The following is a 6,196-nucleotide window of genomic DNA, read 5'->3' on the forward strand; positions in this document are numbered from 1 at the left end:
TGTCTATTAATACTATTATATTTTTTTCTGTTTAAAACTAGTACATACTATATTCATTTCATATTTACCTCCCAGACTCTTTACAATAAAGTTTTCAGTTGCTTGAAAAGTTTAACCAATTTTCCTACTCTTCACCAAAACCATTCAACTAGTTCTAAATTGTTTTGTATTTCATATTTGATACACTAAAAAATTATTAAACTATGTCCGCGTATTAAAGTAAAATATGCTTAATTTTATGTAGTTGTGTGAAATGAACGCAGCCGGTTTGTTTACATTTTACAGCTGTTTGTGGCTGTCACTTGGCTTTCATTGTTCAAGTGCACAGTGTAATTCTATCAGTTGTCGAACGTTTTGGCACTTAAGCCTTCAAACAACTTAAATTTCCATGTAGTATTACCTTACTTGGTTAAGAAATGGTGACCGTGATAAAACTAAATAGGCTAAGTAGGTATGATGCAAGATTAGGTATGGTCAGTGTACGTAATGTGTTAGCCTAGTAGCTAGCTAGATTGTTAGTATGGGCATACCTACCTAGGTAACAAGCTTTAGCTTTTAAATACTTGTACCTAATAGTTTTGTTAAAGCTATTTAAAGAGTGCGTTAGATGCAAGTTGAAGTTTTGCTATAAGGCCTGATTAGGATGGTAGGGTAGACTGGATCTCTGCTTTGGAAAAATATTTACGAAATAGGGTATCATAGCCTATTTTAATGTCAAACCAATACAAGTGTGCATCACAGCTTATTTATGATGGTCATTCAGATAGTTTTTTTCATTATGGAATGTGAGGGGTAGGCTAGGTATAGCTATATAGGTAAGCACTTTTTGTGAGAATGTAAACCATCTTTTGTTTGGATACCTAGGCTATACTTGGCTACTACTTCCTGGTCTGACCATGAAGCATAGCTAGTAACAACTTAAGCTGACAGTTGGCAGAGGAGTGAGGGTACCACACCTACCTGTAATTACTACATTTTCTGCAGCTGCATTGCTGATAATGACTAGCTATATTTTAAAACATTGGTTTGCTTCTCTTTCTCTATTGCCAGGGCTCTCTTTTTTTATTTTGATTATGTTAAATATAATTTGAATGATAGTGCCTGATTTTCCTGGCAGAACTTGTGATCAGTATACTATAAGGTCTGGGTGTGTGGGTGCTTTTTGTTTGCTTTGCAGGGTAGCAGGGATCAGGATTCCATGTTCATTGGAAGAAGTGAGGATCAAAATGGGTGCAACTGAAGAAAGCCCCATTTGTACCTTCAGAGGGGAATATCCCTCAATTTTCCACCCTTGATATAAGTGGCAGGTAGAGTGGACATTGACCAACCTGTTTACTTTTTGGGGTTGGGATGGTGGACTGAGTGGTAAGTGTGCCTGCTACAACCATTGACCATTCTCTTCCAACCTGCTTAAGCTGCACTGACTACCATAGGGCACCTAAAGGAAATGAAGACTTTGCTGAAGGCTTTGTGGCTTTCTCTTTATTAATAGGGGGCCAGTCCTTCACTGCCATTTGCTTGGCTACAGATGAGCTGTACATCTGTATTAGTCTCTGCAGACTCTTCTGCCTCAGCAGTTTACAGTAGTCTTGCATACTGAGACACCTGTTGCTTCTTTATAATGTTCATACTGCTGCTGTTTATGCATCATTGTTGCAACTCCTTTCTTCTTTTAGGGATGCCTGCTTTATATAGTCCTCGGTGGGCATAGGACGGGTTGTAGAGGTCAAAGAAGCTTAAAACACACATCACCCTCCCTTTCTTTAACATCCTGATCTCTGGATCAGCTCATTCCTGTACTTCTAGTTGTTCTTCCAGACTGCTTCCTCCACCTCTGGTAGATGAGCATATTTTTTCACAAGAATACAAAGCTCAAGTCTAATATAGGAGTACACTGTTGCCATTGTGAGTTGGAAATTGTTGTTATTGCTTGGTAAGATGGTTATTGCCAAGATATCTCTAGTAGTCACAGTTCTCAACCAAGTTGTGAAGCTTATACCTGTACGTAGTTCCTATTGTAGCATGAACTACAAATGGTCATTGAACTTGGTAACAAGATGGGTTAACTAGTCATTAAAAAGTGGTAAATGGAGGAATACCCTGCAGTCACCTGATGTTACCAGGCACTTTTTCCTGGTGCCGTCCAGTAAAGATGTCTCACTGCACTATTACCGACTGATAAGTTGAACTTAAGTTTTTTTTTCTGAAGTGTTTTGTTTACACAGAAAATAGTGACAATAATGTTACTAAGCTTCAAAGACTAGATTAGCTTTGGCTGTAGGTAATTTATTAAAAAGGTTCCTCGTTATATGTGAAAAATGTCAATAAATTAATATTGAAATTACACTATATTTTGGTTTGTTTCCCCAATGATTGAAGCTATTATTTTGAAGTTGATCATTGTTTTTAAAATTTTGTTTTATAAATAATTTATTACTATTATTCCTCAATTTAGTCTCAATGTAGAAATTAAGCAACAAAGAATAAGTGGCAAGGAATGTCTCAAGTCTGTAGTCAGGTTTTTGTGCCTCTAGATAATTTTGTTTTCTTTGTGTGACTAGTTTTACCATGTTCCCACCCCACTAATTGATTACTACTTTAAAGGCCAAGGGATAAAGAGAGGTTATAATGTATTGGTATATGACAGGTGGTCTGCTTTCACTGATTATGTCCCTCATGTAGGCTCAACAAACAAGAATAGATGGTGTTTTTCAGTCAGAAATCTATAAGTGAAGGTACTGTATTATTTTTTATCTGCAGTAACAGAAACTGCTTCCTCTATGTTTGACTCAAATTTCAAATTAGTACACCCACAAAGGGTAATATTTAGTTGAAAAATTTAAGTTTGTTTTTATGTAAAAGTTTTGTTTTTATATGTAATTAATTTAATATCCTGGTACATATATTTAAAATATTGGAAAGAAATATGTATTGTTTTTCTTATCTCTCACCATGTTCTATTAAGATTTAGAGCAGCTAAAGATTTCCTAACATTAAATTTTTATCAGTTTAATGACAATTTACACTTTTGTATCATGGTTGTTTTATGTACAGTAGATTATTTTGTATCTTACAGAAATCATTGATAATTTGTATGCATTCACATATATATATATTTAAATTTTGTGTTGGCAATAGATAAAACATTTTAATCTTTGCAGTGCAACATACTTGCTGATGTTTCCAGTGCTAAGTCTGGTAACCCTTGATTTCTTCCATATATGTAACAGCATAATATTCAAGAATAGGTGGTTGTGTTTTTTCCTTCAGATTTCTGTTTGTCCATTATCCTCCAGAAAATTCATTCTCTTCATGGTTTCCATATATGTATATACCATTATAATCTTACTCTTGATGGACACATTTACCTTAGCTTTCTTCTCTGGGAAATCTTTTCAGACCTCTTCACTAGTTGCTAGTGTTAATGATCCACTTATCATTAGACAAATTATATTTTATTGATATAGTATTAATTTTTTTTCACTACTGTATCAGTAGTATCTGTACAGTGTACATAATTGCCACCTAATATTTTGTATTTTCAACATTTTAAGTGATATGTGCACATTTTTCTCATTATCACTGATAATTCTGCATATTAGAGAATATTTCTTATGCTAAACTATGTATGTTGCATTTGTCAGCAGCGTCCCACTGTGTATTTTGTGATTTTCCTAAATGCTTTGCTTTTCCAGTGTAGTTTTGTGTATTTGTTTCTCTTGTTATGCCTAAGAGATTATGCCAAACCTTCCCAAATAGGGTCTGCAGCAGCTGCTGAGGTTGGTGTGTTTACCAGACCTCACCTGAGATATTTCATTGTGGTCACAGTCATCCATTGGGATGACTAACAAGTCTGAATGGTCAAGGAGTGCTTCAACAGATTTCTTAGATCATCTGCTTTGGGATATTTAATTGTATTGGAGTCATTTTCCTCTCTGGTAGTGGCCAAGCTCTACCCGCACCAGTTGCCATGAATGCTGTTCTCCTACTCCCACACAGCCTTTTGCTTTTTAACATCACCTTATACCTGCCTTCCCCACTTGTCTCTGCCTGCTGCTCAACAGGACCACACCTCAACGGACTAGGACCTTGCTCTGCCATCCACGTCCAACCTATGTGCCCATGCCCAGGGATGAAGGTTACTTGCCTTCCTGTAGGGAACTTGTGTTTTTCTAGCACCACCTTAATGAACAATCAGTTGGCAGGTGTAATTCTCTGCCATATCCTGCCTTGGTGCCTCTATCTATATCTATGACCAGTCCAACATCATTGACTGCTCCTTTAAACAGATGTACCTCCAGTAGACAAAACCACTCCTCTTCCAGTGGATGCTTTGCTTAAGGACCTCTCCTGAAGGCCTAGTCTTGGTGCTTGCCGTGTCCTAAAGGTATAACTCCAATGAGAGTGACAACTTGAGAAATACCAAATCAGATCACCTGAACTCAGTCATGACTGCATCAGCAGTAGGGACCATGCCCACATTAAAGATGATGACTACTAAAAACTAACATGAAGACTGTAACAGCATCAGTGACTGTGACCATTATGCTCCTATGAGAATATAAGCTGTGATGTGAAAGGAAAGTCAGTACCCTTCCTCCTGAATCCAGCAACCTCTTGAACTTTGCCTTCATATCCTCAGATGAGACCAGTGACAGCAAAGTTAGCAAGCATGATCAACCAGTTGTGTTGAGCCTAGGTGCTGCTTGGAAAAAGGTTATGGCAACTGACTCATGCATGTTGCCTCTGCTACTAAGAGTCTGCTGCTAGACTCTCTTCAGTTGGCAATCATCATCAGTCTGCAGACAGAAGTCCAACTATAGGGTAGTCGTCTTGGTATTCTCCCGCATTTAGAATTTTTTCTCGCATGTCAGCAGTGGGATAAGGTTACTCAATTTGCTATACAGCAGGGAACCCTCTCAACCAGAACTAAGACCTTCACTTGGTCCAAAATTCTATAAAGTAGCTATGAATAGGGCAATCCAAACACCAATCTCAGTTCGGAAGTATACCCAAGGGTGAGCTCAGTTGTTGTGATCAAGTTTAGAGAAGGCACTGGTGTCACCTCCCCCAGATCATTGTGCTCATGAATGAGCTTGAAGATCTCTCAAAAATGCCACTTTAACTTTGCCTGTGGTGGCTCGTGACAGAGTGGGGCCCTCTGGTTCTGGTTTTCTGACCCCCGAAAGCATGAGGATGATAATCTCCCAAGGTTGAGGACAACATACCAATCTGCCCCTATAACAGGTCACAGGAACATGGTGTATAATAATTCACAAGTACCAGTCAATGAGCTATGAACTGAGGATGACAAGTAGAGGTCATAGGAGAGCAAGCAAAAGCACTTGTGCATAGTATACACAAATGGGAGCTCAGGTCAAAACAGGAACCGACTGAAGTACTTGACAATCACTTGTACTCAGATTCTAACAACACCCTTAGGTACTGCACAACAGCAATCTGTTGCACAGGAGTAAAAAAGTTGGAGTCCTCCTGTACAAAATGTCAAGGGAAAACTGGATAATGATTATGCTCAAGAGCCCCTGTGCCAACCCTACCTGCTTGTGAGAGGGCTTGCTGAACTTCCTACTCCTCTTTGAGAGGAAAAAGGGGCAGCAAATGAGTAGGAGTTAGAGACTGAAAGGAAGAGGAGGAAGTGTACCTGTGCTGCTTCATCTTACTCTTTACACATCTTTCTCTCTTCTAGCAGTGCAGGGAAACTAATGGAAACAAGGAAAGTCGACACTGCAGGGGCACCCACCAACTAGGTAAATTTCATCAGAGAACAGAACACACATTCTGTTAGCCATATTGCAAACGGGTCGATCACCTGTAAGTCGAGTTCAAACCATCACTTCCCTACAGATATTCAGGATCCTAATGTTTACTGTCATTCTCTGGTAGCTGAGCTGGTCTTCTAAAAAAAATTCCCCTATTGTGGATTGTATCTGTCTAACAGCTTGATGGGAGTGGGGAGCTGTCCACTCATGTATCCAGGTGAAGAGAAAATTTTCATTCCTCCTGCCTGTTGACGAAAGTCACTTTGGGTGTGTTTTTGCTCAATAAAAGTACAAAATGACTTATCAGACAGTCTTACATTTGCAGGGCTATCAACACTATTTACCATCCCAAAAATTTGTGCAGATAAGTACCTATGAGCAGATGTATTTTATGTGGCAGAATGTTCAAGGAACTT

General features: G+C 38.5%; 1 pseudogene; it reads left to right on the plus strand.

Annotated features, from left to right (window-relative positions):
• LOC135213432 (sodium-dependent nutrient amino acid transporter 1-like) overlaps positions 1-6,196 on the plus strand; it is an 82,941-nt pseudogene that overhangs the window by 32,233 nt on the left and 44,512 nt on the right.

This window comes from Macrobrachium nipponense, chromosome 42 (assembly GCF_015104395.2).
Source record: "Macrobrachium nipponense isolate FS-2020 chromosome 42, ASM1510439v2, whole genome shotgun sequence".
NCBI classification, from domain to species: Eukaryota; Metazoa; Arthropoda; class Malacostraca; order Decapoda; family Palaemonidae; genus Macrobrachium; species Macrobrachium nipponense.